Genomic DNA, 27037 nt, shown 5'->3' with positions numbered 1-27037 from the left:
GCAACCAAGCTATTTTAGCACATGAGGCAAGGCCATGGAGTCATCCTCAGCACCAAGGACCAATGTGCTCCCATGTAGCCATGGCTGTGTGAGGGAAGGAGAAGAGAGAGAGAGAGAGAGAAAGGAGAGGGGGAAAGGAAGAGAAGCAGATGGTCACTTCTCCTGTGTGCCTTGACCGGAAATCAAACTCAGGACATCCACATGCTGGGCGAATGGGGCTACTACTAAGCCAACTGTCCAGGACCAAATTCACAATCTTTTATATTTTTTCCCCCTAATGTTCTTAGGCATCTCTAAATAGAACTTCCTTTAACACTTCTCTGTACATGGAATCTGGAAAAGTTAAAACCACCATTATCAGTGGTTTTAGACGACTGTTTAGCATGGTAATGAACTTTGATCATTACTCGTGTCCAGCAAGCTGCTGACACACTACTGCGAATAGCAAGGGCATTGCTTTTATTTGCAACACTTACAACATTAATGATCTAGAATTAGTTTTTACCTTCATCAGGGTTTCATGTACATGTGCTTTAAGACTGTAAGAGTACTACGAATTTACCTGTGAAAACCGGAGTATCCCTGACCTCACACCATTTTCCACCTGCAAGAGGCAACCGTTCCCAACTCTGCGACGGATGGCTTTAGATGTTACAGCCACACCTCCTCTACTGCACTCCTGCGGAGCGTCTTCATTTCTGACTCCTATGGTTTAATTTGCTCAGGGCGTTCTGTATGGACCTACGTTGCATTTCTCAGAGATAAATGCCTGGGAGTATAAATATTGTCACATAGTCCATGTGCTCTAAGATGTGAAGAAATTTCCTTGTGTATTAGATGGAGCTCCGAAGTACATGCAAGTTGTACCTGTTGCCCAGTAAAGGGTAGGAAGAGGGGGTCATTCAGGAGCGGACATTCAGCTCCATCCCAACGCTGACCAGGCTCTGGGGATCCCTCCGCCTTCCTCAGCGGAGCAGCTCTCGGTGAGGGTGGAGGAGACGGGGCCACGCACTGGCTACACAGCCCGCAACCCAACCACAGACCCTTCCAGTCCTGGGCCCCCCAGTGGGGCATCACCATGGAGACCAGAGGCCCCACGCAGGGAGGAAGCAGTTTTCTGCATGCTTGTCCCGGTGTCTCTGGAAACTTAAGATGAGTAACTGCTCACCCTGCATTGGCCTCTGCCTGACTCTGTTTCACAACCGAGAAGAAGGAACGGTCCTGAATCTGGCAGCCCGCGTTTCATCCCGTCCTCCGCACTTCCTCCTGTATGACGGGGCGGGACTCCCCTCTCACCCAGCAGAGAGTCCGGGTTGTCCCAGCCCGAACCGCTCCCATACCCGCGCCAATCCTGCGACAGAGCCGGCTCCTCAGGCCTCAGGATGCCCGTCCCTGCCTCCTGGCCCCGTGCTCGTCCGTGCCTGCTGCTCACTCTGCTGCTGGGCCTCCCAGGTGAGCGTGCGGGGCTAGAACCTTCTCTCCCGGCCCCTGGACCTCCTGTTGCCCCAGAGATTTCAGGGCCTCTGGGAGAACGTGGGTGTGTCACGCAGGGCTGCAGAGAGGGCGACGGGCAGGGCGTTATCTGAGGGCATGAGACCAGGGACCCGGGCATGTTCTCCGTGGGTCCATCGCCTGCACCTGGTCACCAGAGGTGTCAGAGCAGAGGGTGCAGCAAACCACAGCAGCAGCAACGACTCTGTGCCGCTAACGGGTCTGACCCTCACAGCGTCCCTGTGGGAGAGCTGTGGCTCTCATCCCGCACTTGCTGATGGGGAAACTGAGGCAGAGAGAGTAACGTGCCCTCCATCCTCACCTATATCAGCAGAACATCCAGGTCCCAGTCTCGGCCACCAGCTCCCGGGGCTTCTTGTTTCAGCCTGTTTTGCTGCCTGGGCTCGCAGTGCAGACCATTGCAGAAGAACCAGTAACCCGGGAGAAGGAAACTGAGGAGCAGTCGCCCTCCCAACCCCCCACCCCCGCCCCCGCCCATCATGCCACTCCAACCTGGAGCTCAACTCCGCTGTTTACTCGGGAACTTCTGTTAATTATATGTTGCACTGTTCCCATGTACCAAGTGTGTGACTGGGTATTAGTATGTGTCATTGTTGGGCAGATAAAATATATTGTCCTCACTTTGTTAAAGATGGTGCTGCCCACGTGGAAGCCGTTGCCCAGGTGACATTATTTACCCTTCTTGCTTGGAATGGGCGTGATTATATTTATATTAATGTGTGTTGGGGGCGGGCTATGGGCAGGCAGGGTGGTTATACCCTAAGGCAGGGGTCCCCAAACTACGGCCCGCGGGCCACATGCGGCCCCCTGAGGCCATTTATCCGGCCCCGGCCACACTTCCGGAAGGGGCACCTCTTTCATTGGTGGTCAGTGAGAGCAGCATAGTTCCCATTGAAATACTGGTCAGTTTGTTGATTTAAATTTACTTGTTATTTATTTTAAATATCGTATTTGTTCCCGTTTTGTTTTTTTACTTTAAAATAAGATATGTGCAGTGTGCATAAGGATTTGTTCATAGTTTTTTTTATAGTCCGGCCCTCCAATGGTCTGAGGGACAGTGAACTGGCCCCCTGTGTAAAAAGTTTGGGGACCCCTGCCCTAAGGCTTAGTTTTAAGACAAAGCTTTTCCCCACACCCTTGACTATTGCATGATGTGGGGTGGTGCACTCTCATGAGGAATCCCATCATGCCTCAGATAAGTGACTCTGTATCAGAGACTTCCCTTTTTTGTATATTGGATTAAAGGTTTTGATTTCTACACTATGCAGTGGGGCCAGCCAGAAGCTTGCTCTATCGGGTCCTGAGATTAGCATTAGAGAGCAGACAGCAGAGAAAGACCACGTGGAGGAGGCCAGGAGACGCAGCCAGGAAGGTAGAGTGCTGAGGGAGAAGCCAGTTTACAGAGTGTGTGCAGGGAGAAGGAGATGGGGAACAGAGGTGAATAAGGCTGGTGAGGTAGAACCTTTGATTCTAGGAAACTCAGACAAGTCAGTGGCTTTGGGAGCCCTGAATGGAAAGGGAAGTGTTTTCCCACTGTGTGTATTTCTTGCCAGCTGGGTACAAGATAGGATTAAAGCTAGTGGCCCACCAGTTCTTGGCTCCATTGTTTCATTACCATCCTTTCGAATCAAATGTGAACCTGCATGGGCCAGGCTGCTGTGATGGTGGCTGCGGCTACTGGCTTTACAGTCATAATGTAATTAATTCTCAAAACAACCTGTACTGGCCTGTGAAGACAGTTCCATAGACATTTGTGATGGGTGTATCTGTGTGTCTCTGTGTGTGATTGTCTGTGTGTGCCAGTGTCTGTGTGTATGAGTCGGTGTGAGGGATTGACAGCCACACCTGGGATTTGGTTTTTTGTTGTTGTTTTTTCTGAAGTTGGAAACGGGGAGACAGTCAGACAGACTCCCGCATGCGCCCGACCGGGATCCACCCGGCATGCCCACCAGGGGGCAGTGCTCTGCCCAGCTGAGGCGTTGTTCTGTTGTGACCAGAGCGATGAGCATTTTAGCGCCTGAGGCAGAGGCCATGGAGCCATCCTCAGCACCCAGGCCAACTTTGCTCCAATGGAGCCTTGGCTCCAGGAGGGGAAGAGAGAGACAGAGAGGAAGGAGAGGGGGAAGGGTGGAGAAGCAGATGGGTGCTTCTCATGTGTGCCCTGGCCGGGAATCGAACCCGGGACTCCTGCACGCCAAGCCGACGCTCTACCACTGAGACAACCGGCCAGGGCCACACCTAGGATTTTAAGGGGAAAATTAAAGTATAGTTGGGTAGGAGAATGTGTGGAATCTGTAAGATGAGTTGTATTTCAAACAGGGTAGTCTCGGAGGTCTCACTGTAATGGGGAAGTCTGAGCTAAAATGAAAAGAAGGTTGGGAATCTAATGACAAAGTAAACAAAGTAGTAACAGAATCACACATACTGAGAAGAGACTGACATCTATGGGGGAGGCAGGTTGGCTAAAAGAGGTAAAGGATTAAGCAGCTGAGTTGTGTGTGTTGATTTTTCTCTGCCACAAAGTTGCTGACATCATTGGTTAGCGCTAGCAGATGGTGTGAGTGTGAAATCTTTAGAACTGCTACAGATAACATCATGTCAGGTGAGAACAGAGATAGTTTCCCTTCTTCCTTTAAGTGTCAAACAATGCTTTTTATTTGTGTTTCTTGTTTCATTTCTTTTTCTGAAACTTCCAGGATTGCATTGAGTATTTGTGGCAAAAGTGCACATCCCTCTCTTGTTTCTGATATTAGAGAGAAATTTCGCTACCAGACTTTCACCAACAAGTACAATCTTAGCAGTGGGTTTTTCATACGAGATTTCTGTGGACATTTCCATCTATTCTAACTAACTGCTTCTGTTTATCATGAAAAATGGTGACTTTTGTCAATTGCTTTTTCTGCAGCAAGTGAGAGAAGTTTGTGATATTTTTACTTGCCATCCTATTAATGAGATATATATTACACTCTTTGATTTTCACATGTGAACCACCCTTACATTGCAGGAATAAACCTCAGGTGGTCACATCGTATAACTCTTTTCACATGATGGTGAATTTGGTTTGCTAATATTTGGCTGAGGAATGTGGGACTGAGATTGATGTAAGGTATTGGTTTGAAGCTTCATTTTTTTGTGTGTGATACAGAGAGAAAGACAGACAGAGGGTCAGATAGGGACAGACAGGAAGGAAGGGAGACAGATGAGAAGCATAAATTTTTGGTTGCAATACCTTAGTTATTCATTGATTGCTTTCTCACATGTGCCTTGACTGGGGGCAGGAGGTGGGACTACAGCAGAGCAATTGACCCCTTGCTCAAGCCAGTAATCTTGGGCTCAAGCCACTGACTATGGGCCCATGTCTATGATCCCACGCTGAAGCCAGCAACCCTATACTCAAGCTAGTGAACCCGTGCTCAAGCCAGCGAACTCGGGGTTTGGAATCTGGGTTCTCCGCATCCCAGTTCAACGCTCTATCCACTGTGCCACCAAGTGTAGGTCTGTAGCTTTCTTATTGTGCCTTCATCTGATTTTCATATCCAGGTGAGGATGGCCGAGAATGAGTCTTCTGACTCCAAATGAGTCAAGAAGTCCTCCTTCCATTTAAATTTTTTGTAAGGTTTGATGAGGATTAATGATAGTTCTTAATGTTTATTAGAATTCATCAGTGAAACAAAACAGTCCTGGACGTTCCTTTGTTGGGTGATTTTTTTTTTTACTCTTAATACAATTTCATAACCAGATACAGGTCTACTCATATTATTTATTTCTTTAAAGTTTATTCTTGGTAATGTATGTGCATCTAAAAATTATCTATTTTATCTGGCTTATCCAATTCCTTGACGTGCAATAGTACATACTACACTTCTCTAATTTCATTTTATTTCTGTGAAGTCATTAGTAATATCCTTTGTTTATTTCTGATTTTAGATATTTGCTTCTCTCTCTTTTTTTTTTCAGTCCACATAGCTAAATGTTTGTTAATCTTATGGGTCTTTTTTTTTCTCTTTAAGAAATTAAGATTCCTATTTCTTTCTTTTTATTTATTTTTTTATTTTTTTTTACAGAGAGTCAGAGAGAGGGATAGACAGGGACAGAATGACAGGAACGGAGAGATGAGAAGCATCAATCATTAGTTTTTCGTTGCGACACCTTAGTTGTTCATTGATTGCTTTCACATATGTGCCTTGACCACAGGCCTTCAGCAGACTGAGTAACCCCTTGCTTGAGCCAGCAACCTTGGGTCCAAGCTGGTGAGCTTTTGCTCAAACCAGATGAGCCCGCGCACAAGCTGGCAAACTCGGGGTCTCGAACCCAGAACCTCCACATCCCATTCCAACGCTCTATCCACTGCAGCACTGCCTGGTCAGGCTGTGGGTCTTTTTCTAAACCACTTCTGGTTTTGTTGATTTTCTCCATTGTTTATCTATTTACGTTTTCTCTATCTGTGTGTACTAATCCTTTTGTTTTTATTTACTTGCTTCTGCCAGTTTTGGGTTTATTTGCCTCTATGTTTTCTAATGTCTTAAGGTATATAGTTATGTTATGTGTATAGCTCAGAGTTGATTTATGAACTCTTCTCTCTTTTAGCTCATGCGCCTACAGCATGAACGCCCCCTAGCAAGGCTCACACTGAGACTCACTGTCCTCTTACGTTGTGTTCACACTTTCTCTTGTCTTGTGTCTTCTTCACTCTCCCTTCTCATGTCTACTTTGAGCTATTGATTCTCACTGTGATCTGATTTCTTAGTATCGGTGATCATTTTATTTTTCCTTCTTGTTATTGATTTCTATCTTTATTTGCAAACTGTTCTTACCAGGGCACTGCTACCACAGTCCTTCTTCCAGATTCCAATACCTTGTGTGTGTTGTCATCCAACCTGTGTGATGATGCCACATGCATAGGTTTTTGTTATGACAGTGGTTTCTGTAGTAGTCAAGAGACGTGTGTGTGATAGACAGAAACACAGCTCCAGAATAAGATCTATGTATGAATACCCAGACCCTGTGCATGTATTACTTTATATACAAAAGAGATTTAGGAAAAGTGAGTAAGTTAAGACTTCAATCTTGAAACACTATACTAGATATTCCAGGTGGGCCCAATATACTCACAGAGGTCCTTAGGAAAGAGGTGGCAGAGAGTCTACGTCAGAGAAGTCAAGTGACAACAGAGGCAAGAATTTTGAGGGACAGGAAGATGAAAACCTCAGGAAAAGGAACGCAGGCAGCCTCTGCACTGTGGGAATGCAGGGACCAGGCTCTGGTGAGATACGGCTCAGCTACAACCCAGGAGTCAGACAGTTAACATTGAACTCTGATCCCAGACTGGAAGACCATCCACCTCTGTGCTTCAGGCACCTTAGGTTTTATAGTTAGTAAAGCAGCATTAGTAAACTAATAGAACATAGTTGTGATATTAGGAAGAACAACACTCTTAGTTTTTATTTGAATAACACGTTCATTGTGAGTTGGGGGCTCAGCACACCCCTGTCACTCACGTGCCCAAGCTGATGAGGCTGACCCACTGTGTCACGTGGTTGTCCCTGGAGGACGGAAGTCGACCCACAGAGGTTCTTCCAGTTAAGTGCACATCCCACATAAGACAGCCATCACCTTTGCTCACAAATCAGTGGTCTAAAGGCATGTTAGGGTCCCACCCAATGGAAAGTTCCAGAAGTGGGACTCATTATGAGGCTAGAAATTGAGCAGCCAGAAATATCTGGGAAGCAGGACACTTCCAGAGAGGGTCGGCCCAGCACTCAGACCCACTCTGTGCCTCATCATTAATCCCTCTGTGCCTCAGTTTCCTCATTTGTAACAGACTCTCACATACAGGTTCATGAGGGTCACAGGTCTGACACACGCTGTGTCCCGAGCTCGAGGCCCACTCGGGGTGTGCACGGGGTCAGTGGACGCTGCAGCTGACAAACACTGGACAGACCTCCGGGTCCCGTGTGGATGGGTCAGTGATGGCTCTGTGTTTCCCTGCAGGAGGGGCCGGTCAGGAGCTGAGGGTGATTCAGCCTGAGGAGTCCGTGTCCGTTGCAGCCGGGGAGACGGCCACTCTGAGATGCACCATGACTGCCATATACCCCATAGGACCTGTACAGTGGTTCAAGGGGACAGGGCCTGACCGGGAGTTAGTCTACAGTTTCAGAGCAGGAGGCCAATTCCCCCGAGTAACAACAGTTGGAGACACCACGAGGAGAAACAACAAGGACTTCTCCATCCGCCTCAGTGACATCACCACAGCCGACACGGGCGACTACTACTGCGTGAAGTTCCGGAGAGGAAGCCCTGGTGACGTGGAGATCGAGTCGGGCAGAGGCACTCAGCTCACCGTGAGCGGTGAGTACCGAGGGGGACCCTTCGTCCCTGGTGTGTGACACCCGTCAGTAAATCTTCTACAGATCAGGGAAGTTCTATTCCCTTCCCTCCCAGGGAAGAAATCTCTGCTGGGCAGAGAGAGGGAGGACGGGTTACTTTGTTTCATCCTCAGAAACATCACATGAGTAGATTCCTGAGGGGCACACACTCACAGGTGACTGACAGCCCTGGTGGGAGGAGGTGCCCAGAAGCTGGGCAGTCCCTGTGGCTCTGTCCAGAAGTCCCTTCTGTGATGCAGAGACTGACCACATGGTGATTGCACATTGAGTGAGTGCGCCTGGGTCATCTCTGAATGTCACTCGCCTGGAAAAAGGTTCCCATGTGGGTCACCTTGCTGAGACAGCAAAAAGGCTCAGTTAGGGTTTTGGGCCAGAGGCTCTGGACTCTGAATCCTGGAAGGTCAGCACACAAAGGACCTTCAGTGCATTTATCCCAACACCCCCATTGGACAGATGGCAGCGAGAGGCTAAGAGGTGACAGGGGCCTTGCCCACGGTCCCATGGCCAGTGACTGAGGGAATTCCAGAAGCTGATCTGACTCCAGCGGCTCCTTCCTGCCCCAGCACAGAAATCTCTTTCTATGGGAAACCCTGGTGTGCGCTCAGAATAAAAACAGAACCACTGAACAGGGAGCTGGCATTTCTTCTTTTCATCGGTTTCCCTGGAGTTCAGATGCCCCAGCATTCAGACCCTGAGGCCCAAGGTGAAGGGGGACCTCTCCCAACCTTCAGCCACATCTCCCCAGACCGAGTGTCCCTGTCAGCGCCCAGAGCTGCCTCCATACTGACCCCATGTGGCCGCCCTGTCTGCATTCCCACCAACAGTGCTGAGGGGCCCCTTTCTCCACATCCTCTACAAACACCTGTTATTTCTGGTCGTTTTGATAATAGCCATTCTAACGGGTGTGACGTGAAGATAGATTATTGTGTTTTGATTTCCACCTCCCTGATAGTGTGATTGAATATCCTTACAAGTACTCTTTGGCCACCAGTATGTCTTCTTTGCAAAAATATCTATTCAGATTACTGCCCACTTTTAATTAGTTTGTTTGGCTTTCTCCTCCTCCCCCTCCTCCTCTCCTCCTCCTTCTTTTTCTTCTTCTTCTTTTCCTCCTCCTCCTCCTCTTCTTCCTCCTCCTTTTCCTCATCCTTCTTCTTCTTCTTTTCCTTTCAAATTTCATTTCTTTTTCTGAGAAAGTTGTATGAATGCTTTATCTATTTTGGATACCAACCCATAGTCAGATATGTGATTTGCAAATGTCTTCTCCATTCCGTAGGTCGCCTTTTTTTGTGTGTGTGTATTTTTCTGAAGCTGGAAACGGGGAGAGACAGTCCGACAGACTCCCGCATGCGCCCGACTGGGATCCACCCGGCACGCCCACCAGGGGCGGCGCCCTGCCCACCAGGGGGCGATGCTCTGCCCCTCCGGGGCGTTGCTCTGACGCCTGGGGCAGAGGCCAAGGAGCCATCCCCAGCACCCGGGCCATCTCTGCTCCAATGGAGCCTTGGCTGTGGGAGGGGAAGAGAGAGACAGAGAGGAAGGAGGGCGGGGTGGAGAAGCAAATGGGAGCTTCTCCTATGTGCCCTGGCCGGGAATCGAACCTGGGTCCCCCGCACGCCAGGCCGAAGCTCTACCGCTGAGCCAACCGGCCAGGGCCCGTAGGTCGCCTTTTTATTTTGTGATGATTTTCTCTGTGGTTTAGACACTTCTTCATCTGAGGTACTCCCACATTATTTTCCCCCTTTTTGCCTTTTCTTTTGGTGTCAGATCCAAGAAATTATCCTAAAGACCAATGTCGAAGGACTTACCCGCTATGTTTTCTTCTTCAAGAGTTTTACAGTTTCAGGTCTCACATTCAAGTCTTAATCTGTTTTGAGTTGTGTGTGTATGCTGGAGGATCGTGGGTGAGTCTCACGCTTTCGCATGTGTCTTTCCATTTTCCCAACACCGTTTCTTGAAGAGGCTGTCCATTCCCCCTGTGTGTTCTTGGATCCTTTGTCGTAAACACTTTTCTTCATCTGGGTTATTGCACGGCAGCTGTGAGCAGCAGAATATTCTTACTGTTTTTGATATATTCTTGTTTGGCCTTCTTAATGCTTAAAAGCTAATAGGACCGGATCTTACGATAACAGCAGTAGGTGTTATTTATTAAGCAACTACTATGTGCCGGGCTCTGTGTTTTGCATACATGCTCACTCCTCTTACTGGGGTGGTGTTTTGACCCGCTGTGTACAGGAAACAGACACCGAGGCTCAAGGCTAGAGAACAGAGATGCTAAAGTTCATCAGTCCCGGGAGCGGTGAGCTGAGCTAGCTCTTCCCTCTCCCCGCTGGGTGCCCGTGGTCGGGCGATTCCTCTCTCAGTCTCGTCGCGTAAGTGAGACCACACAGGGCCAGCCTCACACGGTGCTGAGAGGTTGAAAACTCGAGGGGCTCAGAGGGATCGGCCCATCGTGGAGCCCAGGAGGCTCTCGATGAATTGTAACTATTCCTAGGCTCTCATCCCTCTAGTGACAGCCAGGATATTAAGGTTTTTATGACTTGACTGATTCATGTAACACCCTCTTTCTGTATTCTCAAAATGTGTCATTAGTTTTAAGACACAAGTTGATTTCCAAGTGCCAATACTTATAAATACTGGCTGTCTGCCCACTGTTGGAGAAGGTGTTGTGTAATAATAAACAATTGGAAGACAATATTTATAGGACCCTTCTGCAAGGAGACAGTGCTGTCACTGTTGACTCACAGATGTCTGGATGCTCGCAGGACGCAGGAGGTGTCCTGCCTGCTTTGTAGGCCTGTGTCTGTGTCTCTTATCATTTTTAAGTAACGATTGAGAAAATTAATCATCTTTGTCTTTCTCAGCACTCAGGAACCTTGTGTTCAACCAAAAATGACCCAAGAGAAGACCCCAGATTCAGAAAAATATCCCATCTCCCTCTGCTTTTGACTTTAAATTCAGGGGTGGGCACAGATTAGAGACCCTACTGGAATCTGGTAAATGAATGACCATTCTCCAGTAAATCCATAAATACCTGCAGGGAGAGCTCTGGATGTAAACTAAGTGCAGGTTCAAGATGGAGCTGCGTTTGTTTACTATTGTGAAGCCTCTTCTGTTTGCTGAACGCAAATGTGCTTCCATGGCCCCATTTAACCCTCATGGCAGCCGGGAGGGGAAATGCCCGCTGTGCCATTCCACAGCTCGGGACCCGGGACATGTCCTGGACAAAACTCTTTGAGGCCCCCAGCCTGGTTCCCGCCGGCCTGGCTCCCACATCCCCACTGAGCCCTGCATGTGCCTCTGTAAACACTGGCTCTGAGGTGGACAGGTTTCCGGGGGAGGCAGCTAGGAACAGTTACTATGATGAGTGAGACCCATTGGTAATTCGTTCCTGAGCCCAGATGTGGGGAAGCCCCTGGAGAGGATAGAAGTGGACTTTGATCTCAAGCCTGGAATGACATGTCGGCCTGTCCCGCCCCCAGAGTGCATTGGGGGGTGAGGGGGGACACGGTGACACACCCTCCCAGCATAATCAGAGGGATAAAGCCCACTAGCTACATGGGAAGGTTCTAGCAGTGTCACCTGCTGATCGTTAGTGGTGATAATCACTGTCATGTTCATTGTGTATTATTCTCCTTTTTTTTAAATTTTTTTAATTTTATTTATTTCTTTATTTTTTATTAAATTTAATGCAGTGACATTGATAAATCAGGGTACACATGTTGAGAGAAAACATCTCCAGATCACCTTGACACCCGATTGTGCTGCATACCACTACCCCAAAGTTAAATTGTCTTCTGTCACCTTCTATCTGGTTTTCTTTGTGCCCCTCCCCTCCTCCAACCCCTCTCTCCTTCTTCACCCCATCCCCCCTCCCCCCACCCCCCACCCCTGTTGCCATCACAATCTTGTTCATGTCTCTGAGTCTCATTTTTATGTCCCTTCTATGAATGAATTCATATAGTTCTTAGTTTTTTTTTCTGATTTACTTATTTCACTCCGTATAATGTTATCAAGGTCCATCTATGTTATTGTAAATGATCTGATGTCATCATTTCTATGGCTGAGTAGTATTCCATAGTATATATGTACCAAAGTTTTTTAATCCACTCGTCCTCTGACGAACACTTGGGCTGTTTCCAGATCTTTGCTATTGTGAACAATGCTGCCACAAACATGGGGGTGCATTTCTCCTTTTCGAGCCATTCTATGGTGTCCTTGGGGTATATTCCTAAAAGTGGGATAGCTGAGTCAAAGGGCAGTTCGATTTTCAGTTTTTTGAGGAATCTCCATATTGTTTTCCACAGTGGCTGCACCAGTCTGCATTCCCACCAGCAGTGCAGGAGGGTTCCCTTTTCTCCACATCCTCGCCAGCACTTATTCTGTGTTGTTTTGTTGATGAGCGCCATTCTGACTGGTGTGAGGTGATATCTCATTGTGGTTTTAATTTGCATTTCTCTAATGATTAGTGATGTTGAGCATTTTTTCATATGCCTCTTGGCCATCTGTATGTCCTCTTTGGAGAACTGTCTATTCATCTCTTTTGCTCATTTTTGGATTGGGTTGTTTGTCTTCCTGGTGTTGAGATTTACGAGTTCTTTATAAATTTTGGTTATTAACCCCTTATCTGACGTATTGTCAAATATGTTCTCCCATTGTGTAGTTTGTCTTTTTATTCTGTTCTTGTTGTCTTTAGCTGTGCAAAAGCTTTTTAGCTTGATATAGTCCCATTTGTTTATTCTGTCTTTTATTTCACTTCCCCGTGGAGATAAATCAGCAAATATATTGCTCCGAGAGATGTCAGACAGCTTACTGCCTATGTTTTCTTCTAAGATGCTTATGGTTTCACGGCCTACATTTAAGTCTTTTATCCATTTTGAGTTTATTTTTGTGAGTGGTGAAAGCTGGTGATCTAGTTTCATTTTTTTGCAGGTAGCTGTCCAGTTTTTCCAACACCATTTGTTAAAGAGGCTGTCTTTACTCCATTGTATTTCCTTGCCTCCTTTGTCAAATATCAGTTGTCCATAGAACTGTGGGTTTATTTCTGGGTTCTCTGTTCTGTTCCATTGATCTATATGCCTGTTCTTATGCCAGTACCAGGCTGTTTTGAGTACAATGGCCTTGTAGTATAACTTGATATCAGGAAGTGTGATACCTCCCACTTTATTCTTCTTTTGTAAGATTGCTGAGGCTATTCGTGTTCTCTTTTGGTTCCATATAAATTTTTGGAATATGTGTTTTATATCTTTGAAGTATGTCATTGGTATTTTAATTGGTATTGCATTGAATTTATAGATTGCTTTGGGTAATATAGACATTTTAATGATGTTTATTCTTCCTAACCATGAGCACGGTATATGCTTCCACTTGTTTGTATCTTCCTTGATTTCTTTTATCAATGCTTTGTAATTCCAAGTACAAGTCTTTAGTCTACTTGGTTAAGTTTATTCCTAAGTACTTTATTTTTTTGGTTGTAATTGTGAAGGGGATTGTTTCCTTAATTTCTTTTTCTGACTGTTCATTGTTGGTGTATAAAAATGCCTCTGATTTCTGAGTATTGATTTTATATCCTGCCACTTTGCTGAATTCATTTATCAGGTCCAGTAGCTTTTTGACTGAGACTTTAGGGTTTTCTATATACAATATCATATCATCTGCAAATAATGATAGTTTTACTTCTTCTTTTCCAACTTGAATGCCTTTTATTTCTTCTTCTTGTCTGATTGCTGTGGCTAGGACTTCCAGGACCATGTTAAATAAGAGTGGTGAAAGGGGTCACCCCTGCCTTGTTCCTGATCTTAAGGGGATTGCTTTTAATTTTTGCCCATTGAGTATGATGTTGGCTGTGGGTTTCTCATAGATGGCTTTTATCATGTTGAGGTATGTTCCCTGTATTCCCACTTTGCTGAGAGTTTTGATCATGAATGGGTGCTGGATTTTATCAAATGCTTTTTCTGCATCTATTGAAATTATCATATGGTTTTTCTCCTTCTTTTTGTTTATGTGATGAATCACATTGATTGATTTACTAATATTGTACCATCCTTGCCTCCCCAGAATAAATCCCACTTGATCATGGTGTATGATTTTTTCCATATATTGTTGGATCCAGTTTGCTAATATTTTGTTGAGGATTTTAGCATCTATATTCATCAGAGATATTGGCCTATAATTTTCTTTCTTTGTGTTGTCTTTGCCTGGTTTTGGAATCAGAATTATGCTCGCCTCATAAAAGGAGCTTGGAAGTCTTCCTTCCTCTTGAATTTTTTGAAATAGTTTGAGAAGGATAGGAGTTAGTTCTTCTTTGAATATTTGGTAGAATTCCGTTATGAAGCCATCGGGCCCTGGACTTTTCTTTGTTGGGAGTTTTTTGATAACTGTTTTGATCTCCTTTGTTGTAATCGGTCTGTTTAGGTTTTCTGATTCTTCCAGATTGATTTTTGGAAGATTGTATGTTTCAATGAATTTGTCCATTTCATCTAGGTTGTCTAGTTTTTTGGCATACAGTTCTTCATGGTATTTTCTTACAATATTTTGTATTTCTGTTGTGTGAGTTGTTATTTCTCCTCTCTCATTTCTAATTTTATTTATTTGAGTCCTCTCTCTCTTTTTCTTGGTGAGTCTAGTTAAAGGTTCATCAATCTTGTTTACCTTTTCAAAGAACCAGGTCCTAGTTTCATTGATCTTCCGTATTGTTTCTTTAGCCTCTATGTCATTTATTTCTGCTCTGATCTTCATTATTTCCTTCCTTCTACTACATTTGGGCTTTACTTGCTGTTCTTTTTCTAATTCTTTTAGATGCAGGGTTAAGTTGTTTATTTGAGCTTTTTTTAGCTTCTGAAAGTGTGCCTGTAGTGCTATGAACTTCCCTCTCAGCACTGCTTTTGCTGTGTCCCATAAATTTTGAGTTGTTGTATGCTCATTGTCATTCGTTTCTAGGAATTTTTTTATTTCTTCTTTGATCTCATTCTTAATCCATTATTTAACAACCTGCTATTTAGTTTCCATGTATTTGAGAATTTTTGAGCTTTTCTGTTGTGATTCATTTCTAGTTTCATGCTGTTGTGATCGGAGAAAGTGCTTGATATGATTTCAGTCTTCTTAAATTTGTTGAGAGCACTTTTGTGCCCTAACATGTGGTCTATCCTAGAGAATGTACCATGAGCACTTGAAAAGAATGTATATTCTGCTGCTTTAGGGTGAAAGGTTCTGAAGATATCTATTAAATCGAGTTGATCTAGTGTTTCCAATAAGTCTTCTGTTTCTTTGTTAATTTTCTTTCTTGAGGATCTATCTAGTGATGTTAGTGGGGTATTGAAATCCCCTACTATTATAGTATTGCTGTTGATCTCGCCCTTTAAATCCATCAAAGTCTGCTTTATATATTTGGGTGCTCCTATATTAGGTGCATAGATATTTATAATAGTTATATCTTCCTGTTGGATTACTCCCTTTATCATTATGTAGTGGCCTTCTTTATCTCTTACTATATCCTTTGTTTTAAAGTCCAATTTGTCTGATATAAGTATTGCTACCCCAGCTTTTTTTTTCATTTCCGTTTGCATGAAACGTTTTTTTCCATCCTTTTACCTTCAATCTATGTGTGTCTTTTGTTCTAAGGTGTGTCTCTTGTAGACAACATATGTATGGGTCCTGTTTTCTTATCCATGCAGCTACCCTATGTCTTTTGATTGGATCATTTAATACATTTACGTTTAAGGTTATTATTGCTATGTAGTTGTTTATTGCCATTTTCTTCTTTAAAGATGTATTCCTTTTTTTGCTATATTCTTTTCCCACTTTGATCTGTTTACAACAGGCCCCTTAACATTTCCTGCAGCATTGGTTTGGTTGTAATGAATTCCTTGAGTTGTTTTTTGTCTGGGAAGCTTTTTATTTCTCCTTCGATTTTAAACGATAGCCTTGCTGGATAAAGTAGTCTTGGTTGTAGGTTCTTGTTCTGCATTACTTTGAATATTTCTTGCCATTCCCTTCTGGCCTCAAGTGTTTCTGTTGAGAAGTCAGATGTCATCCTTATGGGGGCTCCTTTGTAAGTGATAACTTTTTTTTCTCTTGCAGCTTTTAATATTTTCTCTTTATCGCTTAGCTTTGGTATTTTAATTATGATGTGTCTTGGTGTAGGTTTCTTTGGGTTTCTCTTTAATGGAGTCCTCTGTGCTTCTTGGATTTGTGAGAGTTTCTTTTGCATTAATTTAGGGAAGTTTTCAGCTATGATATGAATGAACAAAGTCTCTATCCCTTGTTCTTTTTCTTCTTCAGGAACCCCTATGATGCAGATGTTATTTCTCTTCATGTTGTCACAGAGCTCTCTAAGAGTTTCCTCTGACTTTTTGAGTCTCTTTTCTCTTTTCTTCTCTGCTTTCATGCCTTCATTCCAGTTGTCCTCTAACTCGCTGATTTGATCCTCTGCTCTATCAATCCTGTTTTTAATTCCTTCCATTGTGGTCTTTATTTCTGATATTGTATTTGTCATCTCCGACTGATTCTTTTTTATACTTGCTATTTCTTTATTTAGGTTTTCATAATGACCATCCATTGTTGTTCTAAGATCCCTAACTATCCTTACAATCATTATTTTGAACTCCGCATCTGGAAGTTTGATTATTTCCATATCACTCAGTTCATCTCTCGAAGGTGTCTCTTGTGGTTTCATTTGGATTGCACTCCTTTGTCTTCTCATCATGGTGTTTTATTTGTAGAGTTGGTTGAGTCTTGGGTTGGTGTTGTCTGCCTCCAGTTTTCAGTTGTGTTATTTCTAGGTCTTCTTGGGTTGGTATCAGCTGTTATCTGTAATCCACTTTCGGATTTGGGCAGCTTTGAAGTCTTGATTTGTTTGTTTTCTTAACAGGTGATAGTCTTGTTTACTGATCTCAGCAGGGGGCTTCCTTGAAACTGTATCCAGGAATGCGATGGGTGTAACCTGAGACTCTGAAGGCCTCTTTAGCCAGCTAATCTCACTGGGGGCATGGTGTTTTCTCAGCTTCAGTAGGGGGAGGTGTATCTCAGATCTCCATGGAGACCTGAGTTACTGCCCCTCCTCCCCATTTCTTGTTTTCAGCTGTGTCTTGTTGCGCTGATTGGAGCTGGAGAGATGTCCAGAGATCTCTGATCCGGAAGCACTTCAGTTCTGTTTTGTGAAAGGTTCAGTCCCTCCCCCAGCTATGGCCGCCTCCAGCATGGATGAGTCAGCTTTTTCAGTTCCTTTCCTGCATTCCTTAGCTCCTCACAGTCTGTCCCTCTCCCTGTCCTTTCCACTTGGGAGATAAGCTGGTCTTTTCAATGCACCTCGCTCCCTGGTCGCCAGGCAAGTGGCTGTGAGCAGTAGTTTCTGCTCTTTTCCCTCTGAGATCCTCTCTGGGCTCTCAGCCTCACCCCCCCCCCCCCCGTTCCAGTAAGCAGAGGAGGTTCAGGTGCTCCCTACCAGGATTGTTGTGGTTTCTTTTTTGCTCCTTGGTTTTTGAGAGCTGTTCTTGCAGTTCAGAGTTGGTTTTTCATGCTGATTTTTCCTAAGTTGATTTGTATTCCAGTTTGGTGGTGAGAGCTGGGCGTCTGTGCATCCGCCTACTCCGCTGCCATCTTTTCATCTCCTCCTTATTCTCCTTTTGAAGCCAAACCCTCTCTCCCCGTGGTAGCGGGCCCCAAGGAAAGGGCCACACCGGGGCAGACCGTGAGCTTCACCTGCAAGTCCCACGGCTTCTCCCCCAGACACATCGTCCTGAAATGGTTCAAAAACGGGAATGAGCTCCGCGCCTCCCAGACCAGCGTGGACCTCGAGGGAGACAGCACCTCCTACAGCGTCTCCAGCACAGCCAGGGTGGAGCTGACCCGGGGGGATATTCGCTCCCAGGTCATCTGTGAGGTGGCCCACGGCACCCTACAGGGAGACACTTCTCTCCGTGGGACTGCCAGCCTGTCTGAGACCCTGAGAGGTAGATGCCCCTCATGCCCAGGCAAGGTCCACACCTGACCCCCAACCTGGAAGCCTGCTCCTCCCCCTGCTCTTTGCTCCAGGCCTGGGCTCACCTGGAATCTAAGACCTGGGAGTCCTCCCATCTCCAGGCCCCCGATTGTGCCCGTCACTTGCCACTGCTGAACAGCAGGTGCCAGGTGGACACCTGCCACGTGCCAGGCAGTGTGCTCAGTAATCTCATCACTTTACCATAGCAACCGCGATTACGAAGCACACACTATAAGCCAGGCTCCTGTGTGCTTGGTGATTTCATTTGCTACAGTTATTATGCTCCGATTGCATGCGGGGGCTTGGTGGTGTCACTCCTGTCCCCCTGAGAGCAGCAGCCTGTCCTTGAGTACCTACTGCGTGCAGGCCCTTGTGCTTATGATTTCATTCATATGCACAGAGTCCCCATGTCCCCTGTCCTCTGTGACCCCTGTCCTGGGCTGGGGAGTGAGTGATGGAGCCCCACTCCGTCACTGGTCTCTCCCCGAAGTCAGAGCTCTGCCCGGTGCTCTTGCAGTTCCGCCCACCTTGGAGGTTGCCCAGCACCCTGTGCTAGAGAACTGGGTGAACATTACCTGCCAGGTGAAGAACTTCTACCCCGGGCACCTGCAGCTGACCTGGTTGGAGAACAGAAACACGTCCCGCACAGAAATGGGCTCGACCCGCGTAGAGAACAAGGACGGGACCTTCACCCGGAAGAGCTGGCTCCTGGTGGACTCATCTGCCCACAGGGAGGAGGTGACACTCACCTGTCTGGTGCAGCATGATAGGCAGCCGGCGGTCACCAGAAACTTGACCATGGAGCCACTGCTCTGCAGAAGGGCCAGGGCACCACAGCACCCTTGGTGAGGCCTCCACTGTAACTGGACCGCTTACTAAATTTTATGATTTTTTTCATGTTCAGGGTAGTAATTTATGCGTGTGATAGAATACTGTAGAAATCTCTGGGTAGAAATTAGAATTTTGAAGGAGCTCTCCTCCCGCAAACCCCACACTCCCAGAGTGACCCCGGGAAGAGTTTGGTACATGTCTATGTGCATCTTTGGACACCAGTGGACATAAAGAAAGGGGAGGAGGGAACCATTTGTCAGAGTCCTGCCTCCGGCTCCTCCCCTCACAGTCCCGCCTCCACTGGCCCGTCAGCCCCTCCTCCTGGCTCCTACTTCTGTGGCATCTGTTGTCCAACACCTACCTCCTTCTCAGCGACAGACCCTGGGCAGACGTCCCCGTCCTCCAGAGGTCCCCCGGCTCCCACCCTGGATTCCTAGAGTAGCTGTCTGCTTTCTCTGGGCTGTGTCAGGTCCCCTGCAGTGAGTGTGTCCCAAGCTTCGCCCTGCTCGGACTTGGTTGCCATCACCTGCCACGTGCAGAGATTCTGTCCACAGAGTGGGCGTCTCACCTGGCTGGAGAACTGATATGTTCAAGAGAGCTGAGTAGCTCACGTCCACGCAGAACAGTGAGGGGACCTGTGGCCTGGAGGGCTTGCAGTCAGTGAATGCGTCACTGCAGGGGTCCGAGCGGGTGCTCACCTGTATGGTGCAGCGTGAGGCATGTCCCTCCATCCAGCCCGACTCCTACCGTCCACACCTGCCCACGCCACACCCAAGCTCCTGGGAGTGCACGCCAGCTCACCGCCACCTGGGAGCGGCTGAATGTCCTCTCTCTTCCCAGCGGAGGAAGGTATTTAAACTCACAGAGCCCCAGGTGATGGCTCCTTCTGCCCCTTGGTGTTTAGGTCCACAGACATCTTTCCTCATCTCTGTGGTTTTCCTCCTGGGCCTCAAGGTGCTGCTGATGGTGACTTTCACAGTCACCTACGTCTGCAGGTCGCGGAACCTGCAACAGGTGAGTCGGGGGTAAGGTGTAGTCCTTGGGGAGGAAGGTCAGGCTCATCTTCATGGGCCGGAAGGAGGAGTCCAGGGTGGAACCCACGTAGTCACATGGTCCCGATAGCCTGATTCAGCCTCAACAGGAGATTCTCAATGCTTTTATATTTTCTAAGTGTCCTTGAATCTCCGGAGCTTCCAATACTTTCTCATTGTGCGGTGCCCTAGAGGTTGAAGGTTTTCAAATAAAATTCCTTGGGACCCTGGTGATGGTGAGCCAAGGAGTGGAGGTAAGTTGAAGGTCAACACTTCGAGACCCAAAGTGCCAAGAGTCCCCGATATATTATTCTATGTTTCAGTTTTCATATCTTTTTGGAATGAGTAAGGAAGTATTGCCCTGGCCAGTACATTCCGTGGTAGAGCATCAGCCTGGCGTGTGGATGTCCTGGGTTTGATTTCTGGTCAGGACACACAGTAAAAGTGCTCATCTGCTTCTCCACCCCTCCCCCTCTCACTTCTCTCTCTCTCTCTCTCTCTCTCTCTCTCTCTCTCCTGCAGCCATGGCTAAATTGGAGCACGTTGGCCCCAGACTCTGAGGATGGCTCCATGGCCTGCTCCTCAGGTACTAAGAAGAGCTCGGTTGCCAAGCAATGGAAGAACACCCCCAATGGGCAGAGCATCGCCCTCTAGTGGGCTTGCCTGGTTGAACCCAGTTGAGGTCACATGTGGGAGTCTGTCTCTCTGCCTTCCCTCATTTCACTGAATAAAGAAAAAAAATGTATTGCCAAAGTCAACTAATAGAAACCATCAGAGGGATTTGGAGGTGCTGACTCATGGCAAAGATGAGTGTGGGTACGGAAGAGAGATCAGAACTCAGAAGGAGGTGTCGGGGTGCTTTGAGGAAGGCCTTCATTTCTGATCTCTGCCATGCACCCAGGCCACACAGAGTGCCTGCCACTTCACACGAGTTCAGTCCTTATTTGTAGAAATAAGGCAGGAATGACTGGATGACCTCTTTTTCTTCCGTGAATATATGATTGAGTTTCCCTCCAGCTCCACTCTGTGCTGTGATACGTTGCCTCCAGACCTCCATGGGGGGCTCACGTCCGGGGAAGAAGCTGCAGAAACCGGCAGGTTTCCCAAGACCCCTGCCCTTCACTCTGTCCCAACCCGCCTGCATCACGGACACAGTCCTTCCACACAGCCCCCGGATGTCCTTCTCTCTGGTAATAAAGTCATGGACAGACTGTGGTCTTGGGGACTGAGTAGTGTCTGAATAGACCCCGATGCGCAGAGCTTCCTGGCCCTGCCCCCACCTACGAGAGAGAAGGCGTCAGGGGGGGCAGGTTTACATCCTCCCTGATCATAAACAACCTTTAACGTTCAGAACAGACTTGACTTGTTCCCGGAGCTGCTTTTGCAACTAGAATTTCATTTAAACACATAGATATCCAGAATCACTAAACAGAATAAGCATTCTTGTATTCGGAACTATGTAATGAAGAACTTAAAAATTATCCACAGACCCAACATCCTATTTCTGGACAGTAGTAACAATTTTGCCTTATTGTTCTCTGTTTCCCTTGGGGGGAAAAAACTGTTCTGAATTGACTCTATCATTCTCCAGCAAGGTATGATACTTTTACAACATACGGGTAAGTCCTGAAGCAGTTTCGGATATCACTTCGCATGTCTTCAACTTTATCGAAATGCTATTACACTGCATGCAACATTGTTATGCTTCACCTAGTTTGTGTGTTTTATCATCGATATGTGCAGTTACAGTTTATTCCCTTTCCATGCTCTACAGCTGTCCGCTAGGAGATAGGCTGCCTGTATTGATTCCGCCCCAGATTGTAGGGAAGCTTTAGGTAATGTTTTGCTAGTACAACTTGGCAAGAAACGTTTGTATCTTTCCTTTCCAAGGAGCACGTGTGGGAGAGCCCCTCCTGCTCCCCGAGGGGGGGCCACAGGCAGCGGTGTGGGTCTCCTTTGGCAGCTTTGGTTTTACAAAAACTGTTGTCAAATTTTTTTATCCATTTTGCTCTTTCCATTCTGCCTTTGCTCTCGGTACATTTTGCCGGTGTGTGTGTGTCTGTGTGTGTGTGTGTGTATTCCAGGTGGTGGGAATCCTCCTTCCTCCACAGGACACATCGCCCCACACTCTTGTTTCACACTGCCACTGATGCCACCAGTCATGTTCTCACAAGCACGTGAGTCCCTGTATGAGCTCCCTGCTCCATTGAATGCTTGTCCATCCCCCGGTCACAGCCAGCCTGTCTTAACCAGCATAGCTTTAGAATCCGTTTCTATACCTTTTCTGGGCAGATGTTTCTAATTTTTTTCCTTGTTGTAGTTCCAAATGGTATACTAGTCACGGCCCAAATCAATGATAGAATGACTTTGTCATGTTTCATGAGAACCGTATTAGAATTGTCATCTTATCACACTGAATTTATGTATTAATTTAAGGCCAATTGATATCATTTCAATATTGAGTTTTCCCATTCATGGACATCATATACTTCTATTTTGGTATTTTATAACTGTAAATTCACAATCTTTTTCTTTTTGATTTTTTTTAAGCTGAGAAGCAGTAGACACAGAGATTGACTCCCACATATGACCCAACAGGGATTCACCCAGAAAGTCACCTACCAGGTGATGCTCTGATAATCTAGGGGCTGTTGTATTGTTGCTCGGCAACCAAGCTATTTTAGCACATGAGGCGAGGCCATGGAGCTGTCCTCAGCACCAAAGGCCAACTTTCTCCCCTGTAGCCAAGGCTGTGTGAGAGGAGGAGAAGAGAGAGAGAGAGAGAGGAGTGCAGGAAGGGAAGAGAAGCAGATGGTCGCTTCTCATGTGCGGCCTGACCGGAAATCGAACCCAGGAAATCCACATGTTGGGCCGAAGCTCTGCCACTAAGCCAACCGTCCAGAGCCAAATTCACAATCTTTTATGTTTTTTGTCCCCTAATGTTCTTAGGCATCTCTAAATAGAACTTCCTTTAACACTTCGTACATGAAATCTGGAAAAGCTATAACCACCTTTTTCAGTGATTTTATACGACTGTTTAGCATGGTAATGGACTTTGATCATTACTCATGTCCAGCAAGCTGCTGACACACTACTGCGAATAGCAAGGGCATTGCTTTCATTTGCAACACTTACAACATCAATGATCTAGAATTAGTTTTTACCTTCATCAGGGTTTCATGTACATGTGCTTTAAGACTGTAAGAGTTCTACGAATTTACCTGTGAAAACCGGAGTATCCCTAACCTCACACCATTTTCCACCTGCAAGAGGCAACCATTCCCAACTCTGAACCGATGGCTTTAGAAGTTACAGCCACACCTCCTCTAATGCACTCCTGCGGTGCGTCTTGATTTCTGACTCCAATGGTTTAATTTGCTCAGGGCGTTCTGTGTGGACCTATGTTGCATTTCTCAGAGATAAATGCCTGGGAGTATAAATATTGCCAAATAATCCATGTGCTCTAGTAAAAGATGTGAAGAACTTTTCTTGTCTGTTAGATAGAGGTTGGAAGTACATGCAAGTTTGTCGCAAACCTTCGTGGTTAGAAATTCTGGGTGCTGAGGGAGAACGGTGCGGAATTAAGAAAATAGACTCACCTAGAAAAGAGGATGGGATCAGATCAGAAGGTCTCTTCAGTGCTGATGGCAAGATCAGAGAGAGTGAGCCCCCGGTCTTTGCTTTATTATATAGCATAGACAAAGCTTTTAATCCAATAAGTCTCTGAAACAAAGTCACTGATCTGAGGCATAAATTGAATTCCTTATAAGAGTGCACCACCATACATCATGCAAAAAAGGTGTGGAGAAATGCTTAGTGTTGAAAAGGTCTTAGTAGTAAAAGATTTTAGTATTAAAAGAGTAGAAGAGGCCCTGGCCGGTTGGCTCAGTGCTAGAGCGTTAGCCTGGCGTGCGGGGGACCCGGGTTCGATTCCCGGCCAGGGCACATAGGAGAAGCGCCCATTTGCTTTTCCACCCCCGTCCCTCCTTCCTCTCTGTCTCTCTCTTCCCCTCCCGCAGCCAAGGCTCCATTGGAGCAAAGATGGCCCGGGCGCTGGGGATGGCTCCTTGGCCTCTGCCCCAGGCGCTAGAGTGGCTCTGGTCGTGGCAGAGCGATGCCCCGGAGGGGCAGAGCATCGCCCTCTGGTGGGCATGCCGGGTGGATCCCGGTCGGGCGCATGCGGGAGTCTGTCTGACTGTCTCTCCCTGTTTCCAGCTTCAGAAAAAAAAAGAGTAGAAGAGGCTCAGTCCCAAACCAAGGCTTAGGCTACAAAAACCCCACCAGCCCACAGCCCGTCACCCACACAAGTGGTACCTGTTGCCCAGTAAAGGGTTGGAAGAGGGAGTCATTCAGGAGCGGACATTCAGCTCCATCCCAACGCTGACCAGGCTCTGGGGATCCCTCCGCCTTCCTCAGCGGAGCAGCTCTCGGTGAGGCTGGAGGAGACCGGGCCACGCACTGGCTACACAGCCCTCAACCCAACCACAGACCCTTCCTGTCCTGGGCCCTCCAGTGGGGCATCACCATGGAGACCAGAGGCCCCACGCAGGGAGGAAGCACAGTTTCCTGCAGGCCTGTCCCGGTGTCTCTGAAAAGTAAGATGAGTGACTCCTCACCCTGCATTGGCCTCTGCCTGACTCTGTTTCACAACCGAGAAGCAGGAACTATCTCTTATCTAACAGCCCGTGTTTCAGCCCGTCCTCCGCACTTCCTCCTGTATGACGGGGCGGGGCTCCCCTCTCACCCAGCAGAGGGTCCGGGTTGTCCCAGCCCGAACCTGCACCGGCACCTGCACCCGCCCCGCAACAGAGCCGACTCCTCAGGATGCCCGTCCCTGCCTCCTGGCCCCGCGCTCGTCCGTGCCTGCTCCTCATTCTGCTGCTGAGCCTCCCAGGTGAGCTTGTGGGTCTAGAACCTTCTCCTCTCCCGGCCGCTGGACCTCCTGTTGCCCCAGAGATTTCAGGGCCTCTGGGAGAACGTGGGTGTGTCACGCAGGGCTGCAGAGAGGGCGACGGGCAGGGCGTTATCTGAGGGCATGGGATCAGGGACCCAGGCATGTTCTCCGTGGGTCCATCGCCTGCACCTGGTCACCAGAGGTGTCAGAGCAGAGGGTGCTGCAAACCACAGCAGCAGAGACGGCTCTGTGCCGCTAAGGGGTCTGACCCTCACAGCGTCCCTGTGGGAGAGCCGTGGCTCTCATCCTGCACTTGTAGGTGGGGAAACTGAGGCAGAGAGCGTTACGTGCCCTCCATCCTCACCTCTATCAGCAGAGCAGCCATATTCGAGTCTCGGCCACCAGCTCCCGGGGCTCCTTGTTTCAGCCCTGTCGTGCTGCCCGGCCTGGCAGTGCTGACCCATCGCAGAAGAACCAGTAACCCAGGAGGAGGAAACTGAGCAGCAGTCGTCCCCCCCCCCCCCCCATCACGCCACTCAGACCGGGTGCTAAACTCCGCTGTTTACTCGAGAACTTCTGTTAATTATGTTGCACGGTTCCCATGTACCAAGTGTGTGACTGGGGGTTTAGTATGTGTCATAATTTCATTAATCCTCAGAACTACATGTACTGGCCTGTGAGGACACTTCCATACACATTTGTGATGGGTGTATCTGTGTGTGAGTGTGAGTGTGTGTGAGTTGGTGTGAGAGATTCATACGCGCATCTGGGATTTTATGAAAGCCTTTCCTTTCTATTCTCTTCCATTTTGTTCACTCGGCATGAAATGCACACGAACAGATGTTTAGTCTGTCTATCTGTCTGTCCCTCAGATACCCGTCCTCCTTGCTACTTCTCCAAACTTATCCCCAATCCTCCCTAAACTCTATGACAAGCAAGCTCCTCTCTTGGTAAGAGGAGGAAAACGGTCCATCAGTAGATGCCCGTGTAACAAAGAATGCTGCCCATACATACAATGGAGTATATTCGGCAATAAAAAGGAATGAAATCTTGACATTTGTGATAACACAGATGGAGGGAAGGCTGTTCTCCTAAGGCAGTGGTGGTCAACCTGGTCCCTACCGCCCACTAGGGGGCGTTCCAGCTTTCATGGTGGGCAGTAGCAGAGCAACCAAAGTGTAAATAAAAAGATAGATTTAACTAGAGTAAGTTGTTTTATGTAGATTTATTGTGCCAAACTTAGCAAAAATCCGACATAAAGTACTTGGTAAGTAATTATTATTATATGATTTTACTTGCTGTAACTCCGCTTTATAAATTTTATAAAGTAACGTTACTTCCCTACTTTATAAATCACCATTACTGTGGAACCGGTGGGCGGTTAGAAAATGTTACTACTAACAGAGATACAGAAGTGGGCTGCAGGTGTAAAATGGTTGACTACCCCTGTCCTAGGGGAATGGAGTCAGAGAGAGAGAGAGAGACAAATACCAGATGCTTCACTTATCTGTGGAATCTCAAAAAAAAACCAAAACCCCAATGAATATGCAAAACAAAAGAGGAACAGATGCGTACTCAGAGAAAACAGCTGAGCTGATAAAGGGGAAGGGGGGGATGAGCAGAAGTCTGTGCATCATTATCCTGCGGTCTCTGCCATGCCTGATGAGGATGAGGAGGGAGACAGGGAGATGGAGACAGAGAGCGCTGCCCTGCGCTCTAGATCTGTAACCATATCCGTATCCACACCTGTCCTCGGATATCCGGAGAGACCGCAGAGCATCAGATAGTACAAGTAATAATTCTATCAGTTCTCCTGCACTCAGCTCGGGCAGGTCCTGTAGCTGTCACCTGCTGTGGTCATTTAACCCGAGGTGGAACCTCTTGTCACCCCTACCGTCCAGGTAAGAAAATAAAAGCTGGCCCTGGCCGGTTGGCTCAGCGGTAGAGCGTCGGCCTAGCGTGCGGAGGACCCGGGTTCGATTCCCGGCCAGGGCACATAGGAGAAGCGCCCATTTGCTTCTCCACCCCTCCGCCGCGCTTTCCTCTCTGTCTCTCTCTTCCCCTCCCGCAGCCAAGGCTCCATTGGAGCAAAGATGGCCCGGGCGCTGGGGATGGCCATCTGGTCGCAATATGGCAACGCCCAGGATGGGCAGAGCATCGCCCCCTGGTGGGCAGAGCGTCGCCCCATGGTGGGCGTGCCGGGTGGATCCCGGTCGGGCGCATGCGGGAGTCTGTCTGACTGTCTCTCCGTTTCCAGCTTCAGAAAAATGAAAAAATAAATAAATAAATAAATAAATAAAAAGAAAAGAAAAGCTGAGGGAGGTTCAGGGTGACTCAGCGGTGCATGGTGAGCCGTGCTCTGAGTTCAGGCATCTCATCCTACAGCTCACAGATTTCCTCTGCG

General features: G+C 47.3%; 1 pseudogene; it reads left to right on the top strand.

Moving 5' to 3' along the window:
* The first annotated feature begins 1318 nt into the window (after positions 1-1318).
* Positions 1319-25114, top strand: LOC136406653 (signal-regulatory protein beta-1-like; annotated as a pseudogene).
* The last annotated feature ends 1923 nt before the right edge of the window (positions 25115-27037 follow it).

Source organism: Saccopteryx leptura, chromosome 5, assembly GCF_036850995.1.
Source record: "Saccopteryx leptura isolate mSacLep1 chromosome 5, mSacLep1_pri_phased_curated, whole genome shotgun sequence".
NCBI classification, from domain to species: Eukaryota; Metazoa; Chordata; class Mammalia; order Chiroptera; family Emballonuridae; genus Saccopteryx; species Saccopteryx leptura.
Note: the sequence above shows the minus strand (reverse complement) of the source record. Positions and strands in the feature narration are given on the sequence as shown.